The sequence below is a fragment of the Dreissena polymorpha genome, chromosome 16 (assembly GCF_020536995.1).
Source record: "Dreissena polymorpha isolate Duluth1 chromosome 16, UMN_Dpol_1.0, whole genome shotgun sequence".
NCBI classification, from domain to species: Eukaryota; Metazoa; Mollusca; class Bivalvia; order Myida; family Dreissenidae; genus Dreissena; species Dreissena polymorpha.
In genome coordinates, this window is record NC_068370.1 from 34,768,547 (window position 1) to 34,790,705 (window position 22,159).

The window sequence follows — 22,159 nt, forward strand, 5'->3', positions numbered from 1 at the left end:
CGTTAAACAAAGTAGAGCTCTAGGCAGTTTTTCGTTATATATATATATATATATATATATATATATATATATATATATATATATATATATATATATATATATATATATATAAAGTGGAGCTATCCTACTCACCCCGACGTCGGCGTTAGCGTGAGCGTGAGCGTTGGAATGTTAAAGTTTGCGTACCACCTCAAATATTGTCTATGTCCCTTGACATATTGCTTTTATATTTAGCATACTTCTTTACCAACATGACCCAAATCTATAAACAAGAGCAAACAACTGTAACAAGCATTTTGTAAGAATTATGACCCTTTTTCCACTTAAAATATGCATATTATTGATAAATCTTTGTTAAAGTTTACGTACCACCTCAAATATTTTCTATGTCCTTTGAGATATTGCTTTTATATTTTGCATACTTCTTTACCAACATAACCCCAATCGATAAACAAGAGCAGACAACTGTAACAAGCATTTTGTAAGAATTATGGCCCCTTTTCCACTTAGAATATGCACATTATTGATAAATCTTTTTTAAAGTTTGCGTACCACCTCAAATATTTTCTTTGTCCCTTGACATAAGGTTTCATATTTTGCATACTTCTTTACCAACATGACCCCAATCTATAAACAAGAGCAGACAACTGTAAAAAGTATTTTGTAAGAATTATGGCCCCTTTTTTCACTTAGAATATGCATATAAATGGTTATTCTATGCTAAAGTTTGCGTACCACCTTAAATATTTTCTTCGTCCCTTGACATTTTGCTTTCATATTTTGCATACTTCTTTACCAACATGACCCCAATCTATAAACAAGAGCAGAATACTGTCAACAGCATTTTGTAAGAACTTATGGCCCCTTTTTCCACTTAGAATATGCATATTATTAATAATTCTTTGTTAAAGTTTGCGTTCATGTACTACCTCAAATATTTTAATTGTCGCTTGACATACTGCTTTTATATTTTGAATACTTCTTGACCAACATGACCCAAATCTATAAACAAGAGCAGACAACTGTAACAAGCATTTTGTAAGAATTATGGCCCTTTTTCCACTTAGTAACTTTGAATATTTTGTTAAATTTTGTGTTTACATCGACTTTACTTCTAAAGTATCAAGGCTTTTGCTTTCAAACATAATACTTTTTCACTATCATGCGGGTACTGCACCTGGCAAGTTGAAATTTACCTTGACCTTTGACCTTGAATCTGAAGGTAAAATTAATACATTTTGATTCAATGGCCATAACTTCTTTATTAAGGATCAGATTTAATTCATACTTTGACAAAACAACACTTACCTGATATACCACAATGGACTTCGCCCAAACCATCCCACACGCCCCACCCTAGAAATCCCCCCCCCCCAAAAAAAAATGTTTTTGTTTTCCGTATTGTTTTTAGCATGTTAAAAGAACACTTTTTTTTCTTTTTCTTAAGACCGTCCAATCATCCCACCCAAGCTATTGCTATCAAACTTGAAATACAATCTTATTAGTTTGTTTAATGTCTTCACAAATGTTCAATAGATTGTGGAAAACATACCTGAACTCAGAATCTACATAATGTACATCTTTAAAACATAAGCGATTAATATGTTTCAATTATGGTCCTCTTCCAGTTAGAATATGACAATAGTATCTTGACCTTATTGAATATGAACAATTTCCCCATGGTGGCCTACTTTATATTGTCAAGCACTTGAATAGTCGAGCGCGCTGTCTTCTGACAGCTCTTGTTGTTTTTCTCATCGACATTTCCATTTTAACATTTAGTAGCCAAAAGGGTCCAAGTCCCCTTGATCTCGCAAGAACGTACAGCCAGAATTACGTTGATTCACCAGGTTTTGAAGTAAAAACCGTCATGATGTCATAGGTACAAATATTTTTGTATATGGTTATGTTTAAGGTCGTTTAGAAATTATAAAAGAAAATCGTAGCCCCTTTCCATTAAAAAGAAGAAAACAAACATGGACTATTGGGTTACTTAATACTGGGCAGAAGTATGGAAGTAGCATAAAGATTTATTGATTATTTATTAATAAAACACTATTGGCGCCTCTATCTAGCCTTCAATTATATGACCAAAATGATTATTAATATAAAATGTCCACAAATATAAATATTTCAGGCAAAGGAGTTTTTGCCACTAAGCCTTTTAAAAAATGAGACTTTCTTCTCGAATACAAAGGGGATCTGATAACACGAGTAAAACATGCACGGCAATTAGAAAAGGAGTCTGAAAAGGAGGGTCAAGGCAGCTTCATGTACTTTTTTAAATACAGAGACAAATCTTGCTGGTAACTACAAATTATCTTTACTTTGCACATCAAACGTTTAAATCACGCCATTAGAAGAAGAATTATCTTTAGTTTTTTCACCATAATAATTAAATATGGCGTGCGCGTTATTTTAGTTTAAAGCATCAGAAGTGTTTATTTAAATGTCTTATTCAGCATTGACGCTACCAACGATATATTTCATGAGGGTTGAATGATAAATGATGCCGAAAACGGAGACGCAAAACAAAATTATGTAATGAAAATAGTTGAAGTCAACCAAACTCCCCATCTATGCACTTTCGCCGACAGAGACATTGCAATTGGCGAGGAACTCCGCTATGATTATGGAGTACCAACACTTCCATGGAGAAAGGTACATTCTATTGTAAAGATGTCATCTGTGATGGATTTATCACTGATATTTATCACATTTTAAATTAGCTTTAAATGTATTTTGAATTATTATTTTTATAAAAATAGCCAATCAGTTTTATGATTACATTCATGTTCGTTCATGAGTTATTCATTTTAAATACAGATATTCAAATATCTCTTTGCCGTGAATTAAAATGTTTAATCATTGAACGTCGTCAAGCTCTACTTTAATGCGGTCTGTCTGATAATGTGTATTTGTTATTTAACTTTCAGAAATGCACGGAGCAAAAAATGGGTATGTTTCACAGTGATTTGTTATTACTACACATGCATTAATTCAAATGCGTTGTACTTAATGGTTTCATAACTAACGAACTTTCTAACACTGACTAGATTATGTGTAATACCAATTTTTATTGTTGTTTTGAATAGGCAACACAATGACTACTAGATCTACGGACAGCCAGGAACCAGGACAAACAACATCCATACACACGGAAGAAGTCAATGAGACGGTTTGTAATATTTCGCAAGGTCGAAGCTACTAAGGCGTATTTTCTGGTTGGTTTTGTCTTTAGTGAAATGGGCGTAATTTTGCTTTACTAAGGCGTATTTTCTGGTTAAATACCTTTTAGCCGTGAATTAAAATGGTTTATCATTGAACGTCGTCAAGCTCTACTTGAAATGCGTTCTGTCTGATAATGTGTTTTTGTTTTTTGCATTCTCAGAAATGCACGGAACAAAAAAGGGTATGTTTCACAGTGATTTTGTTATTACTACACATGCCTAAATACGTATTATGGACATAATGAAATTATTGTAATTGTTGTACAAGGAATTAATGTCAATGTGTTGTACCAAATGGTTTCATGAATAATGAACTTTTTAACTCTGACTAGATGAAGTGTTAAACCATTTTTATTGTTGTTTAAATAGGCAACACAATGACTACTAGATCTACGGACAGCCAGGAACCAGGACAAACAACATCCGTGCACACGGAAGAAGTCGATGAGACGGCTTGTAATATTTCACTATATCGAAGCTACTAAGGCGTATTTTCTGGTTTGGTTTAGTCTTCAGTGAAATGGGCGTAACTTGGCCTTAAATTATATTGTGCCAATATTTATACCGGGTGATGCTAATTGGTATTTGGGCTTAACATAACACGTACGTCGATGATTATTATATTAACATGTTATAGCACACATTATGCGAATTTTAAAAGAATAAAATATTGTTTACCAGTTGTAGTGACTTTGAACTACTTGTCTTTCAAAATCTTCATATACACAAAGAATTTAGAATTTACACCTGTCAATGAAACTGGTGAGCATGTGTATTAACCACTGTAGTCTATAAACATCGACTTCATCACAATCACAAAAACGTTAATTATCGCTTATCCAAGAAGTGTAATATCATTAATTTTAATTTTCAGTATAAGACTTATACGCTGCCAATTACTGTGTATCAAACTCTGAGACATTAGGAAATTTAACTTGCGTGTTACATATGGACATTGGTTGATATTTTATCTTAACATATTATTTGAAATTAATTGGACGGTTGACGTGTCTTCCAATGCCTTAAGAACACTTCATGAGGCTAAGCAGAACAGTCAGAAAGGACTGTTGCCATTGGCAAATGATGTCAAAGTAATGTCTGAATACTTACGACATGAAGCAGAAACACATGCAAATACCTTACAAGGATCAGCAAGTGATTGCGAGAAAAGGCAAGCATGGCATAAGTTGTCTGAAATCTGCTTGTGCCAAACTATTCTGTTTAATCGAAGACGATCAGGCGAGGTGTCAAAAATGACAGTCGAAGAATATTCAAAAAACAAATTGACAAATGACGATGGAGAATTAGATGGATGTTTAACAAAACTGGAAAAAGACCTGTGCCGTTATTTTTACCGTACAGAGATTATTGCAAAACGAGGTCGAATAGCTGCAGTACTGTTTCCAAGACAGGTGAAAGAAAATATCGACCTCCTCATACGCAGCAGAAATTCTCTAACAAACTGTTTCAATAGTAAATATATTTTCGCAACAAAATCTGCATCATCGCATATTCGTGGGACAGATGTATTACGTTCGATTGCAATTGACTGTGGAGCTGAACATCCTGAAAGGCTTCGTTCTACAAAGTTAAGGAAACATATTGCCACAATGACTCAGCTTTTTAACTTGTCTGAAAATGAATTAGACATTCTAGCTAAATTTCTTGGTCACGACATTCGGGTACATAGAGAATTCTACAGATTACCAGATGGAACCATGCAGGTTGCCAAAGTCAGCAAGCTGCTCATGATGATGTAAAGTGGACACATTACCAGAAATTCTGTCAATTCTCTAGACGATATTGATGTTGACGACCAATGTATTGAAGGTATGTCGCATTTTCAGTGTTAAATTCATACAGTAAACTTGTATAATGTAAATAATGGGCTCATTACCGAACTTGATAACCTGAAGTGATAAAAATAATTACAAACATTTTCTGAAATATACTTGTGTTATGCAAGGCAATTCTTTTTAATCGGAGACGACCAGGTAAGGTGGAATGTAAAGTCTACACTCATTTTGTGCTCAGTAAGGTTTACATTGGCTACTTCTAATTTTTCAATTTCAATGCACTAACTGCATATTTATTTGGTGTGCTTCGGTTGTTTCCATCATTGTTATATTATTAACTATATATAATTTTTGATCTTGTGATTTACACGACAGATGAACAATATTCTTCTGAATCATCAGAAAATGAAAATACTGAAGACCTTGAAACTCTGCTTCCCAGCACCAGTCAACCAAAAATAACAGACAAAGGTATGCATACACATGTGAATGCATTTAAGTTATGTATCTCCAAGTTTCTTATGTTTCTTAGAACATGATTTGCTTACATGTAATTGTTTGATTCATTAGGCAAAATAATGTTTCCAAATTTGTCGTGTGACGCTTTTGTCGTAGTTTTGCTATGAAAAATTGTACTGAAGTATATATATTTAATATGAATATCTTACACATGGCAGTTAGCGACGTCATATGGTGTTTTATTATCCATGTACAGAAAAGGGTACTTCAAATACCAGGAGAACAAAACAAGCAGCCAAAAAGCAATGGAGTGAAAACAAAAAAGGAGCTGTTCACAGACACTTTGATCGTTTTTTGATTATAGGTAAATTACCAGGGAAAAAAGATATACTTGCATGTATTGAAAGTGAGAATGACCTTCACAACATAAGTTGGAAAAATGTCAAAGACTTTTGCAGAAATTTAATTGAAACAAAAAAGCGACGGGGACTTTTAACTTAAAAAAATATTACACATATAATGCACGTTTAGGAGAATACGTTAAAGGATGAAGTTGCCACATGTTTTGTGTTTTCTTGTTCTATATACTCTTTTCGAAAACGATATATGTGTGATTATTGTATTTGAATGTTTTATTAATACGGTTCAGTCAAAAACGATATTTGTTCATTATCATATCGCCGAACAAATTAGGATTGGTATATAGTTTGGCCAAAGAGTGTTTCTTTGTACTTTCTATTACGAGTTTCTACGAGTTACTCACTATACAAGTGATTTTTTACCCTAAACTTGGTGAATATGAATGAATATAGCAAACATGATAACAAATCAATCTAGAAGCCTAAACTTTCAGAGAATGCACACAAAAATTCAGTCGGATAAATGGAAACAAACATTTTGTTCAAGCATAACAAACACACACTTTTAGATGAAATAAGATAAATGTAAATAACATAAAAAAACTACTGCTAAACTAATGCTACAATGTGAAGAATACAAATGAATATTTTGTCAATTTTACAAAATTTGTTTTAAATGACAGGTGTCTGACTTGCAGTTGAGTACTTAATAGTTATTTTAAAGTAAACATTTACCAAAATGTAAATTATTGCGTAAATATCGCACTAGAATTGATTAAATAGTTGTTAAATATTACAATAATTTCCTACACAGATTTATGTGCATTTGTTTTGCGTGTAGATATTCACATTAACTATCAATTCACATATTTGCTTTGTGTATATAATTGGTATGTTGATATTTTTTTCAAATAAAAAATTGCTTGATGTACTAAAATTCGCGAGGAGTTATGCATTTTTCCCATGTTTTTAATTGAAGTTTATATTTCAACGACGATGAAAATTACTAAGATGCCAGATTTAGTTATGTTTTTGTCTCATTTATGGTTAAAGATCAATTAACATACCCATTTCACAGACTAAGATATTGTTAAAAGAATGTATCGCGTTTGCGACAGACCTCTTTTATGCATTCTAACACAAGCTATTTACTTGTTTTTTCGAATACTCTTCATATACACACACTTGAACAAGCTGTAGATTACCTAGAACAAAACATATTCGGAACATATATTTATATGTGATATGTAAATGCATGCACAAAGCTAATAATTAATCATGTTTATACACTTTGCGATATTATGCTATAATGTCGGTTGTTTTAAGTGATTAATCATTATGTTAACCATGTTATCTGCCATCTGGAATGTAATTAAGTGTTTTGACATGTATGCGAAATTGATGTTGTTCGATTTGGTGCTGTATATTCAGAATTGAGTCACACTGTTATAATTTTCCTGTTGGTACATATTATTTTTAAGTTGGCACCAACAAGGGTCTAACAATTGATCCACATGTGCACTCCCAGTAAGTATATATACTATAATGTAAGTGGTTTAAAATAATATTAAACTACGTGTTTGATAAGTGTTTGCTTTGGTTCATATTTAATTATTAGTGTTTTTATATAATGATAATGCTGTCAAAGTCAGCGGTGATTATACGTGTGTAACAACATTAATTATAACTTTTATATTGTTTTCAACAAATAATATATGGATGACACATCGGCATAACTTTTCAGTGCTTAAAATACACTCTTTTATATTTTATGCAAAAATTAGGTACATAAGTTGGTTTACATAAAGGTAGTTTGAACAAAATACGTGAATTCAAATTTGAAAAAAAGGCGTTTGGTTTGCAAGGGAAAACAAAGCGATTGCCAGTGACTATTTTCCTTAAAATATAATCTGTTATTTCGACAGGTAGAATTAAATGTAAGTTCATTATTAACGTTAACCCGTTTTTGGCATTCTCTACTCAAAAAAGTGCATACATACTGTATATTTTTAATACATCACATGTGTAATGGTATCACAGTTGTAGAATTGGAATACATATATTATAACAATAAATACTTATCATTATTCAGATTGACCTACCGCCGTAGACTAAGTCACTGGCGCATCAAAATGCATTGTTATCAAGTCGTTTTGCTAGTTTACTAAACTATTTAGTTTCTCATGCCTCGCAACATTCGTTGTGAAACGTTCATGATTGTTTACAGTTACATATTTTATTATTTTTTGAAAATGCAATAAATGTATTAAAGACAGTTTAAGTGAAGTGGAAGTTGCCATGCGTGTGAATGAATTTTCTGATGTTTACCTGTTTCAGGGGATCAAATGCATGAGCTATTTTATAATGTCAGAGTAAGGACAAAGTAAATTTACACTACTCAATCTACATGCATATGGGCAGTTCTACTTTTAGGATAAAAAACTTCATAGCACGTGAAAATCGTGAATGTTTTTTTCTGATGGAAAAAGGAATTAAACAAATAAGCCGCCTCCCCCTCTCCTTCATTCGGTTTGACAAATAGCGTTGCCTGAATAAAATAACATTATTTTTTAGTTTTAAGAACGAATTGTATTCATTTGTTGATTAATTGCACCATGATTGTTATGGTATAATGCAGCAATTGCATGTTTGTAGTCGGCTTATAGCTAATGAAGTCATAAATGTATTGTTTGATTTGCGTTATGTCTCTTATGCATATTTTGATGTGAATAATATTTGAGTCAATCAAATAAGGCATTTTTGAATAATTTATATAAGGTCATATGATAAACATATTTAATTTAAATAGTGTTTCATACATATTCTTTTCAATTTTTGTACTAACTTAAATATTATCCATGAACGTGCACGCCATTGTCCTATTACCCCTGTTGGTAAACGCAAATTCCCCGTTGGACATTATTGAAGTTCCACGGTGATAGCGCGCTTAAGTTCCTCTCTTGGTTAACACAAGTCCCCTGTTGGCACACATTAAAGTTCCACGGTTGGTATGCACATAGTACCCCTGTTGGTATACACCGTTCCCCAGTTGGAACACATTGAAGTGCCACAGTTGGAACGCACTAAGTTCCCCTGTTGGTATACACCATTCCCCTGTTGGTACACATTGAAGTTCCACAGTTGGTACGCACTTAGTACCCCTGTTGGTATACACCGTTCCCCAGTTGGTACACATCGCAGTTCCTCATTTGGTACGCACATAATTCCCCGGTGTGCATGTAAAATTTCTTTGATTTATTACCCTATTTATCATAATTTTTATGTCAAAATCGTATTTTAGGTTCGAAACTTGCCTGTTCTTTATCACTTTCAGCTTTCTAGAATATCTGGAAATGGTGGTCCCCGGTTGGTAGGTTTAGAACACATTTCCCCGGTTGGAAGGTTTTACAAGTATGTGTGTGTGTGTGTGTGTGTGTGTGTGTGTGTGTGTGTGTGTGTGTGTGTGTGTGTGTGTGTGTGTGCGTGCGTGCGTGCGTGCGTGCGTGCGTGCGTGCGTGCGTGCGTGCGTGCGTGCGTGCGTGTGTGTGTGTGTGTGCGCGCGCGTGTGTGTGTGTGTGTATGTAAAATTCTGATAGCAAAATAAGTTAACCACAGTTTCACAATCAATATTTACAAAAGTATCGGTTTCATGATGCATAATTTAAAGTTGTGTAGCTTAAAAAATACTTTTCTAAATAGTATATTTTAGAAAAAAATGTATAATCGTATTTTAAAACAGAACAATATTAATGTGATACGACTGTCAAAACATAGATAACTATATTGTATATATTTTTTTATATAAAACTACATAACATTGTGCCGTGGTGGCTGAGTCTATAGGAAATGCAGCAATGCTGAGTGGCTTCAATAACATGCAAGACAGATATGTATACAGATTACCCCGGTAGTAATTGCATTACAGTAATATGGTGCAAATTCGTTAATGTTATGTTGCCGTTTCGAGCACAATATAACCTGTCCAAACTTCTCGCAGCGCAGTGTTACCGTTCGGTTGGTAATGTCATGTTAGACACATTAACAAGTAAAATCCATCCAGATCTGGAATAATATCTAGTTTGTAACTCTGTTCTAATTTTAGGGAAGTCCGTATTATTTTCTACATATCTGAAGTTTGTTTTTATGGTTTAAAGACAACCATTTAAATTCCATATAAGAATAAAGTTTTTAAATATAAATCATATAAAATAACAATAATATTTATATCGACTATTATCACGTGTTAGGTAAAAGCGGCTGATCTAGAAGGGCACTACGGTTCCTCGGCTGTCGCCCTCGGGCTAGCGGCGAGGTCTGGGTTTAATCGGCTTGCCTACACCGATACTGTAAGCAAGGTGACTCACTATTACTTCATCATGCATAATGACAAAAAGAATTCAAACTTCACCAGTTTGCCTGACCATGTGTGTGCATTTCAGGTTGGACGCCCCTTTAAACATTCTGTCAAAGTGTCGTTCAGAGCTTGGAATGAACATGTATGAAATTTGAAATTTATATGCAAGGTGGTATTATAGAGATCAGTTGTAGGAAAGACGCAAACGCGTGGTTTTATACGGGGCATCCCTGCCGAATCACTAAACATGAAATCACAATTCCAGCCCTTAGATCTTATACTTACAAATGATAAAAAAACACTAAAAAATGCAACTCAGTGTCAAAACATCCATATACATTGCCAAATAGAACGTTTGGCTGAAAACATATAGATCTACTTAGCAGAGCGTGGCTTACAAAGGGTCCACATCTCCAATTGTGGACAGTTGGGTTCATAGTCCAGGACCGATATTCGATTTGTTCACCGAACCTCAAACAAATTGCAACAGAAAATGTTTTTAGTGATTTGGACTCTTACATATGCTATATATTACGCATAAAAAATCGTCATTGATAGGTCAAGAGCAAAAAGTAGTTTTTTTCCTCTAAAATATGACATTTTTAGAGTTTTTTTAGAAATAACAATGCATATTATAAACACGGTTTTTTATATATTTGTTGTTGTATGTTCTTCGCGATGCAAATTTGTGACAATGCATTTGCATGTTTAGAGTAATACATATGTATTATATGCGGAAAAACCAAATCTAGTACAATGCCCACTTTATACATCGGTATCAGATACGTCCAGTTCATTTTGCAAACTATTCGAGCAACTCGATCCTGTGCATTCTTTACACGCTATGGAGCACTCAAATCCATGTTTTCTGCACGAACGCCGCTTAATGTCACAGTTCGTTTTGCACTTGCATCTGATGATTGCCATGAGTTCTGATGGAGCGGGCGGCATGTCTGTCCTGACTGGAACAAAGAGCCCATTATCCAGCTTCCATCCCCAGCAACATGGATCTTGTTTCGACTCTCCTATCCAATCTCCTATTTGAAGACGGGTGCGAAGAAAGTGAAACTTTGCGGAAGCAGATGTAGGTGGTAAAGTATGGATTTCCACAGTTTTGCGGTTGTTGATGGCCTTTTCCGTGAAAAATCGTAGGCGTAGGCTGTTTAAATTATCAACGCTTGACCCGCCATATAGTGCTACTATAATTCTCTCACATACGCACGTCACCTGTTCTTGATGTATGCATTCCTGGAAGTGGCTTATATCATTTTGTAGCACTTTACATGATCTCACTTTTTTTTAACGCGGCCCCTTTGCCAATTCCAAAAATTCGCGAAGTTGTATCACACCCTGTTAAGGCATGCACAGCTGGAAGTAAATTACAGATGAGTTTACCCAGAACAGTTTTGGTTTTTCTTACACTCCAAACCTTAACTTTTCGCGTTAGACCAACGTGTCTGTCTGACCGGAAGACTATGTCATTGTCCTCTAGCACTGCATGGTAGCACAGGAGCAACAATAAGTCTGTGTCTTTACCAATCAGTGTCGCTTTTTTTCTAGATGCCCATTCGACAGCTGTTTTTATAATAGTAACATCGGCATCAGCTGCAGCATGTACTACCTCACACCCAATGGTTTGAAGACTGGCACCAAGAAGATTGATGAAGTTCTGTTTGCTTACAGAGTTGGCTAAAAAATGGTCCTTCTTTGAACGGAAAGGAGTGTCTTCCGTAAACAGGATAGTCGTTCCAATAATACCTTTACTCCGACTTTGATGCGTGAAGTCCTTTGTAGACGATCCGTCCATGTAGTAGTCAAAAACAATTGATGGGAAGCCATACCGCTTGCGTACATAATCCACATATAGTTGGCAGATACCCTTGAATGTATAGCCTCTAGGCCACGGTATTTTATGAAGAAGTGATCCTCCATCAAGTATGTATACCATAGTCTCATCCGATTCAGGATTAGCAACACAGTCACCAAAGCACCATATAGCTCCTGCAAGTGTGACCTTTTGGGCTTCTCTCATGTATCCAGTGATGTCAAATAATGATGCAGGAACCGGGCACAATTCATGATTGAAGATATTACCCATATCGTCTGCTTGACTCGTTGCCGCTACTAACAGAAGTTGGAATAGAAGTTGTGGGCTTACAGGTACAATTTGGTTTCCAGCTTGCAACACATAATGCGTTTTTAATGTCACCACTTGTCGACCTTTCTTAAACGAAACATCCATCACATTCTGACCTTTGAGTTCATTAATTATGGCGCTACCAATTTCATGCGCTTAATGGGCATTCACATCATCTGTTGACGTAACCCCAGTTTCAATGTTCCTTAAGGAATTCACGGCTGCTAATGGCTTTCGTTCATACAAGAATGTCAAAATTGTATTCCGATCTTTCGTGTCGCGTTCTTGTCTTGTTATGGAACACTCTTTATGTTGCTCACTTCTAATATATTCCGTATCAGTTAACGCTTGCATCGACGAGTTTACTGCTGCACATACGGACATTGAAAGTAACCACTGAGCTCTTTGAACGTCCGTCATTCCCTTTCCTCTTGTCATACCACTAGTAGATTTTAGAGTCCTCATCAGAGTCTGCTCGATTGTCAAATCAGTAGCCAACCCAGCCTAGTAGCGTTCACACCGTCGTATCACATGGAAACCATTTATGAACTTTTCATAAATTACTGGGTGCGTTTCCTGTAGCTCATTCATTTGTTGAAGGTAGAAGTATGCCCTGATGCGGCCAGAAAAGGAAGCATACGTTCAACGGACTGAAGGTGCAAGTCCCAATTACCCGTTCTCTCTGCTTTAATGAATTGCCTGAGTATTTCAATCATCTTAAGGTATTGGATCCACAAAGCTGATGTCGATTTGACATTTTGAAAAACGTTTTCTTTCACACTAGCAGGTGCTATTTCTTTGTTGATTGACTTGTCGTACAGAACTGATATTGTCTCGAGTTCCTTGAGGTCACTTTGAGTGTCTATGGGCTCTGAGCGTTATCCAGCTAGGTCTTCTTTTGCTACATCAACTTTTTCTACAGATGTCTGATTGTTCTCTATCGGTAATGGTATCCCATATATGTCCGAGGTAAGCGTCATAACGAGCGCCGAATAAACCAACAGATGCTAACGCACAGCCCTCGACACCGCCTTTCCGCTCATCATATCTACCGCGTTTGATGCGTAAACAGTTTCTAATGCATCTTCTTATCCGGTTGCTTGCACAAGATTGCCTACACTTCCGAGAAAACTCATTTGAAGGTAAAGGTGAAACCCTCCTAGTATGAGCACAACATCTTTTAATGGACTGTCATTATTCTCGCTTTGTAAAATGAATGTTGCTTTCCAATAAAGAGGTTGATCGAATGTGACAACCGGCGTAGTTTGGTATTTTTTAGCCTCCGCAGACAAGAAATATAATGTTGAGTAAATACAGGACAAATCACTTGGGTTTAGGTCGATCATAGGTAGGAATTTGATAGAAGATCTGCCGGGGAAATACCCTTCTTCTACGGCTTGCACAAATCCTGACCATACAGGGGTAATGGACTTGAGTGGCCGAACAACTTCTAACAAGATATCCTGGCAGTCTGTTGGGTCCTCTACATTTCTGACTTTTAAACTTTTCAGAAGTAGACTTGGGAGTTCTAATGGAGCCTTGTGAAACTTTATATTGATCGTGCCCGAAGAAACAAGATCTTCATTAGAAACATTAATGCGTGGTCTAGGCATTTCTTCTTTGACACCAGGGGTAACAGCGGCAATGATCCCCATACCATGAAATGTGTCATGTCCATCCAACGTTCTAACATTGGGATCAACGTTGTCGGCAGCAAACTGAATGAAATTTGATGGCATCACTCCTGAAATCTGAGTTCCATTTTGAATAGCGGCACTTGACTCAAATTTCATGACTTCTTTATACGAGGTACAGAAACACAATTAGTTCAGAATATCAATTAAAAATCGCGACGAATACTGATTGTGCAATTGCACGGCAAGACCAAGTTGCAATGGAGGAAGTGTCTTTCGCGATCTAGCAGATTGCACAATAGCTTGTCCTATAGATGCAACCTTGACGGGGTTTATTTTCTTTGGTAAGAGGGTCTGCAGAAATGTCCTCAGTGAGTCTGGTAAGTACTCAATGTTTTTTAATAAGATCAGAAATGTCTTGTGGTGGAGGGTAAAATTCCTTCGACACGCGTATATCTTTAATATCACTTTGGATATGTTTCGCCGCTGTTTGAATAATTGATAATTTCTTTTGCGATGGATCCAAGTCTTTGTCTTGCTTGTAAAATTCATTTAATATAGTGGAGACTTTTTTTTTAATGTAACACTATTAGGAATTCCATTTTTCTCGGTGATAACTATCTGATCATTAAATTGTTCCATTAATTTCTTTTTCATATACACCGCACTGTATGCATGGTCTGGATATAAATCGTCCATCTGTTTCATAAGGTCATTAATACTTGTTTGCTCATCGTCGTTTTCTTCTAATCTTTGTGTTACAGTCAGAAATGCTTCACTCTGTCTTTGATTCTCTGGACGCCCTTTCGGAGACTTAAAGGGAATTTCAGATTCAGTTTGTTTGCTGACGGGTGTCTGTCGTCCAGTTCGAAAATTAACACTGCACGTTTGATGATATAGTTCATCTGCAGCTGGTAAATCGTGTGCATACCCCAATCGTGCCAGGACCTGATTTCCCCCTTCATCATCTCTGTTTAATGACTGCTGTCGTATAGAGCTGTAACGATTCACTCATCATTCGATTCGATTCGATTTCGATACCAAATGGTCCGATTCGATTATTTTCGATTCGATTCAAATTAAACTATTTGCAAACTATTTCATGTTTGGTCTGTCCAGGGCATGAATTAATATGTTTGGTATTTGTTATTAACTGATTAAGTTATTATGTTCTACATTTAAAGTGTTTAATTTTTTAAATAAAATTTAAAAAAACCACATTGTTTGATAAGTAATAAATTTATTGATCAAAATTTCCTGTTGAGTTATTCTTAAATAACATAAAATGCACACTGTATCACATGTATTTAACAGAAAAACAAAACAAAAACAAACATGCAAGTATATAAACAAATTCCAGTTGACTTCATAACAGAATGCACACAGTTAAGTAAACAGACCAACTGACTAATTTCAACTTACGTCAACGAAACACGTTTTGCAAGTTGCCTTTGCATCAGAACCTTCGCGAAACCCAAAATGTCCCCATTCTTTTGATTTTAATTTTGACGGTGCGTCTTTCAGCGTGGTTTAAGAAGCCATTTTACCGGCTGATGTAATGCTCAGCATTGTATTCATTCATTCATTGGATGCCACATTGGCTACTGACCACTGAGTGACCAGTCACTAGACGTATTACAAATGACAAGAAAGCTCAGACAACGAATTTGGAAAGTAAGGTTTAAAATGCGGATCAATCGGGATTGCAGTGAATCGAATCGAAATTGGCCGTAGTGGTATCGAAATCGAATCGGAGGCGTTGAACCGTTTTTTCGATGCATCGAACCGAATCGTTACAGCTCTACTGTCGTATTTTATTTTGGAAATCAAACGTTCGAACTGGAAATACATCAAATCCCCTTTGTTTCCACTAGTTGTCCCGACTTGTCTGCAAAATAAAAAATGTGTATCAAAGTCAAATCCACCGCCCGATCGCAAACGTCTATACTCTTCTGACAAATTCTGATCAGGGTTTTTGGAACGCCGAAGTTTTTTTTGTCTGCAAAAGTCTCGCCGACATACTGTATGCACGGTTTGTCCAGGTATAACAGTGAAGGTGGGAACCAGTGTATGTGCTAACGCGTTGATAGCATCACATCCTTTCTGGCGTAGAACAACTATGGGCTGTCCATCTTCTAGAAAGGCGTCGCAGAATATGCAACTCATGTTTGGACCCTGAAATAGACATAAACATCGGTAAATGTGCAAAATATCCCACAGATAACAAGATGGAAGAACGAATGACATTTTGGATCTTTCATGATGAAGCTTATCATGAAAATACCCAAGCTTTCTTTGCATACACTTCGTCAAAATGTTTTAATGTATTGCATTTATAATAAACTGCACTAAAATGTCATTAAAATGTAATGTGTTGATGATTGACGCATTTAAATGATGATTAATTTAAAAATACAATTTATGACCCGAACGTGATTCCGTTGTTTTTTTTTGTTTTTTTTTAATAATCCATGTATGTTTTATTTTCAACAAATACATAATATTGGTATCTCATCCAATGCATGCTTGTAAATTATCACCATAATACAACAAAACTGACACAAATAAATACATAATCTTGCTTCAATTATAAAAAAACAAGCCTCGTGTATTATGACGTCAACAATACCAATCGTGACGTAGTAACTATATAAATATTGCGTAAATCTTAATACAAAGCGGGTAAAATTACGAGGGATAAAGATAAATGTTTTATCTTTAGATCTACATCGTTGCACTTTTTGTATGTTAATAGTATACAAAGTTATAACTTACATTTTATTCACAATCGTTGACCGAATTTTCATGGCGATTTTTTTGTAATATGTATTTATTCATGGGCTACATGATGCAGTTACTTTTATTTCTGTTGCAATTTGTTTGAGGTTAAACAGGATATGTCCTGGACTATAATCTGCATGAATATAGTCAGGTGTTGTTGTGTTTTTTTGTATGTAAACTATATGAGGTTAACTCATGTATGAGTTATGAAATCTATATCAAAATGTGAATTGTTCACATTTGTTTATTGTCATACGTTATAAATGTGATATCTGGTCGTACGCGAAGATACCAAAATACAAGCTGTATTTTCAATTTATATCGTTGTGTTTGTTTTTCAGGAGACGTATAAGGTATAAGGAACTTAAAGTACTAAAGAACTTGAAGACGAAAGTTACGATACCAGTGTTCCCTGCTCTACATGTATACTTCAATAAAAACTCCTTGCAGATGGCATGACTATACATGTATGCTCAATTTTTGCATTCATTCCCCCAGTAGAAATAACTCATGCAACCATAATTTGAATTTAGATTTTTTTTCCTTATTCGAAAGATAACATTTGGATACGCATTTCCAATGTTGGCTTTTTTAAATTAATTTTTATCTTTTAAAACTTATATGAAATACTTAACACACTATTTCAATATATTAATGATGTTAACAAAATTAAAAAGATAAACATTTTATGAACAATAAACTCAGTCCATGTACATATAACTGTAGGTAAGCTCTTCCTAGTAGCTCGTAGGCTACGCGCCATTTTCACCGGAAATGACGGCACCAAAACGCTCGCTCGAACTCGGCGAATGCGTGATCCATCGGGACACACAAGTCTGACAAGTTTCGTAGCTCTCGCACACATACTCGGAGAGATAAGTGAGACTTCAGGCTCCCATTATACGGTAACTGGTCAAATACGGGTCCGTTAGCGTAGGCTCCGCGCCATTTTCACCGGAAACTACGGCACCGAGACGCTCGCTCGAGCTCGGCGAATGCGTGACCCATCGGGGCACACAAGTCTGCCAAGTTTCGTACCTCTCGCACACATACTCGGAGAGATAAGTGAGAATTCACGCTCCCATTATAGGGTAACGGGACCAATACGGGTCCGTTCGCGTAGGCTCCGCGCCATATTCACCGGAAACGACGGCACCGAGACGCTCGCTCGAACTGGGCGAATGCGTGACCTATCGGGACACACAAGTCTGCCAAGTTTCGTAGCTCTCGCACGCTTACTCGGAGAGATAAGTGAGACTTCAGGCTCCCATTATAGGGTAACGGGGCCAATACGGGCCCGTTAGCGTAGGGTCCGCGCCATTTTCTTCGGAAACGACGGCACCGAGACGCTCGCTCGAACTCGGCGAATGCGTTACCCATCGGGACACACAAGTCTGCAATAGAGACCCTCGGACAATTCCGCAATAACGGCGACTGTGTGGTGTAGCCCACTGTCCGAAGCGTTCAGATTGACAAGTCTTCCAAGTTTCGTAGCTCTCGCACGCATACTCGGAGAGATAGGCTCCGCGCCATTTTCACCGGAAACGACGGCACCGAGACGCTCGCCCGAACTCGGCGAATGCGTGACACTGCACACCGTGTGTCTTAATCTATAAAAGTATATTAAACACGTGGTTAATTTAAGATGCTATAACAAGTCTTACATTTAAAACACAACGGCAATCAAAACCTTCATTTGAAAAAAAAACAAGAACACAATCAAAAACAAAACAAGAACAACAATATTTGAACTTAAATACCGCAGATCTAAGTTACTTTATGTCCAGACATTTCATTTAAGGTAGTGCAAACGCAAATCAACAAGAGTAACAATAAACATTGAACTTTTGGTGAACATAACAATATGTCGTTTACTACTTATATTATCTGCGCCAGAGAAGTCTCTTTCTGCGTTACGTGATAATGGAGACCTAATGCAGAAATGTGTTGCTTTTTACGATTTTGAAATCGCGCGTTAAAGTTATAGTTTCAATAATGAATAGTTTATTAAAATGTCCTTAAATATTTGGCCCTGTCTTTTAGAATTACCGCATTTATGATGTTCGTTTCATTGGCGGACAATTTAAAGGTTGTGAAAGTAAATTTCTATAACGCCTCGATTAGTAACAAAAATGTGAAATCAAACATTAATAAAATATATTTATTCAACGAACCACCGAAATAAGAAATATTCAGATACTGTAATTGAAATTTCGTCCGAATTTGAAGTTGTTCAACACGCGCATTTCGCGCCATGGTACTACGAGACCCATTTCGCACGGGGAACAACTCTGTATAGAAACATTGAGATAACCACGAATACGAACGTTGATTGTTATTGTTTACATTTCGATATTTCCGCGCATGCGCATTGACTGGAGGGCAAAAACACTGGTTACAGTAACGTAAAGCATGTATAAAGGGCTTTTGCTTCGTCAATGTTTTGATAACAAATGCGAAATAAAAATGAATATCTTTAAAAAAAATAGTGCTAATATATTATATTTAGTACCAATAAATGTATATTCACATATATATATCGATTTCTCTTCATAAAAACAATGTAGTTATAAGCATCAGAGTAAACGTGGTGGGAATACTAAATACTGACAATCCCACAAAACAAAACAATGAAATTGCCTTATTGTTTCTGATAGTAAGACTTTAATAAATGATATTGCAAAAAAAAAAAAAACACTTATTAATTTGATAATAATTATTAGTGGTATGGATAGGTTTTTTTTCATCAGCTTGTAAGAGGTGCATTTAATCAATTATCAAACAAAGCCAAAAACGGAATTCATAAAAAAATTAAATGTTATGGTTATATACTTTTCCAATCAATAAATTTTCGTTTCGTTAACATTGAATGCCAATGTTAATAAATTTTATCATACAAACGCGGAAAAAAACCTGCATATTATGCAAATTGAATTTTCTTCGCATGTATATTGAAATCTCTTTACTAGTGACACGGAGCGTATATTGTCATCTAGAGTCCGTGCTAGTGATAATTAGTGATAATTTAAAGTCTAGCATTCTATTATAAACACATTATAAATTTCATTTCTTTAACGCAAGTATTTTTTACCATATTGTGATAGCTTCTTTTCATGATGGTATTGTGTACACTGAAGTAACGTAAAATCTTTACACGTACTAGCGAAGTTTACATTTGCCGGATCCCTTAATTACGTAGCAGTAATACTGCACAATATGTTAAAATTATATTTATTGAACACTGTATTATAATGATTCAATTAACTGGCTAATATAATGCACTAGTTCCTGTTAATCCATTTCTGACAGATTTCGTCATTTTGTAATGTTGAAATATTTTATTGAAGCCACTTTTCTTTTTTGCTTTAAAATTTGGCTTTACTGATTTCTCAAAATGCCAAGAGATGTCATGGAGGTATCGTGAATTGTGTTTAATGAACAGACAATCGTCTGCAACATGTGGTTTATGGCATGGACCCAATGTGCCTTGGTTTATGACACCCTGTTGTCTTTGTCTGGACGGTCTCCGATCATAACGAGATAATCGATTTGTGATGAACAAAGGTGCAATTTAACACCTATGCTGCAACACAGAGTGTCAAAACTGGTGTAACAATTAAATAAATCAATAACATTAATCGATAAAATTTATTTAATGTGTAACAAGGTTAGTTTTTTTAGACATTTAGAGGTTACTACATGCATACAGGTATGTTGCTAAGATAAAATCTATCTATTTGTTGTTTGTCTTCATCCTCAATTGTTTTCGTTCATTAAATCTATTTTATTCTGAAAGAATTACAATTTCTGAGACTTGTTTTAACTTCAAATGGTCGCAAAGAAGTGCAAGTAGAGAAATTTTGTGGTATCCATATACCGTATGTGCTCTTAAATGGTTTTCCACTCCCGAGTTCGTTTGAAGTAAAATCAAATAATAACAATATTATTCAAAAATAAAGTTCCTTGCATGCTTATGTCTTTTCAGACATCATAATTAAAAATATATTTGATATTATGCATGATTATCAACAAAAACATTGATTTTGTCAAGGCAGTACTATGAGATAGATATTGAGATAGAGCTTCTGTATATGCGCTTTTTGCCCTCCAGTAGAAACTCAGGTCATTTAGCAGGTGCGCGTGACGTCACTCGTCAACGTTCGTATAGTAACCAAGCGCTTGCAAGAATTTAGTCGAGAAGTTTGAGAACTCTTAATTGATGTAAGTGTGTAAAGTGAAATACTTAAATGTGGCTATTAACATATAATAAACACAATTTAAAGTTTTGCCGTAAAAGTTAATTTAACGTATTTGTTAGACTACCTTTTATCGCTACTTGCGGAGCATTCGGACAAATCAATTTTCGGACATCGTAAGACACATTTACTAAACACAGTGTACTTTTTTACAATATTTACTCATTGAGTTTGTCTATGTTGTACATACGATTATGTTTCAACATGTATGTTGAATAATCATCTTGGTTCTCTGAAACTAATTTCATTCACATCAAGCACCAAATGACAGATTATAACTTCGACGATAATAATTTTATTATCTTTATTATTTAAGTTCTTTTGAATGACAGCATTATTTAAATTGATGGAAAAGGTAAACGGTTGATAATAAGTTTAAACTATTTGTGAAAATCAATAAATGACAATAAAACTTTATATTTATAATATGACAACCAAACCAGGACTTTTCACTTTGTTATTGGTCTCTTAATAAAAACACAGTTTTTTCAACATGCATTTTGGGCATGGGGCCCGGACCATTTGGATTGGGAAAAATAGCGGCATTTTGACTAAAATGGGAAATTAGTATTGTTGTTTTGCAAACAAATTGAGAGTGTTTTCAATATTATATTTACTAAGGTTCATTTTATAGAGCTGGATGGAAGATGAACTAAATGTTGAGACCTTAAAGGTTTTTTTTTGTGTTTTTTTTTGGAAAAATCCAATACATTTTTTTTATTTCCATTTCAGAAAAAATATATATTATTTGTTTCCATTGGCAATGGGGCCATTTATCCGCCTGAAATTGAATGAAAAAACAACACTGAACCACATTTATAAATGAAGAGATAAAAGTTTGCAGCACTTGTAGAACCATGTATATCATGTTGTCTCCAGTAAAATGTAGGGTTTCAAGTCAATGGCTGCATATATCACCTGCTGTTGTAATGGTAATTCCCAATTAGCTTATCAGATATATATGTAGTGGGTCTACCATCTGTCAGTGGGTATCAGGGTGGGGTATAAATTGTTACTGACAGGTTGAAGAAGCCTCTATAATAACAATAGGAAAATATTTCCTGGGAATATCAAGAAAATGTGACTGCTTCATTAATATTCATAGAAGGTTTGTCAGTGTGAATTGAATTTTTTCTCTTGAAGAAAATGCTGT

At 35.3% G+C, this 22,159-nt stretch overlaps 2 protein-coding genes across 11 annotated transcripts in view; both read left to right on the forward strand.

The window, feature by feature from the left end:
• Positions 1–22,159, forward strand: part of LOC127862116 (kelch-like protein 21) — a 167,450-nt gene that overhangs the window by 81,400 nt on the left and 63,891 nt on the right. The gene's annotated exons all lie outside the window — the stretch shown is intronic.
• The window catches only part of LOC127862112 (adhesion G protein-coupled receptor L3-like), a 93,239-nt gene continuing 91,991 nt past the window's right edge, over positions 20,912–22,159 (forward strand). Inside the window, exon 1 of one of the 2 annotated variants that reach the window (XM_052401093.1) lies at positions 20,912–20,971. The gene's annotated coding sequence lies outside the window, so the exon portion shown is untranslated. The remainder of the gene's footprint in view (positions 20,972–22,159) is intronic. The other variant, XM_052401094.1, reaches the window with a different exon arrangement.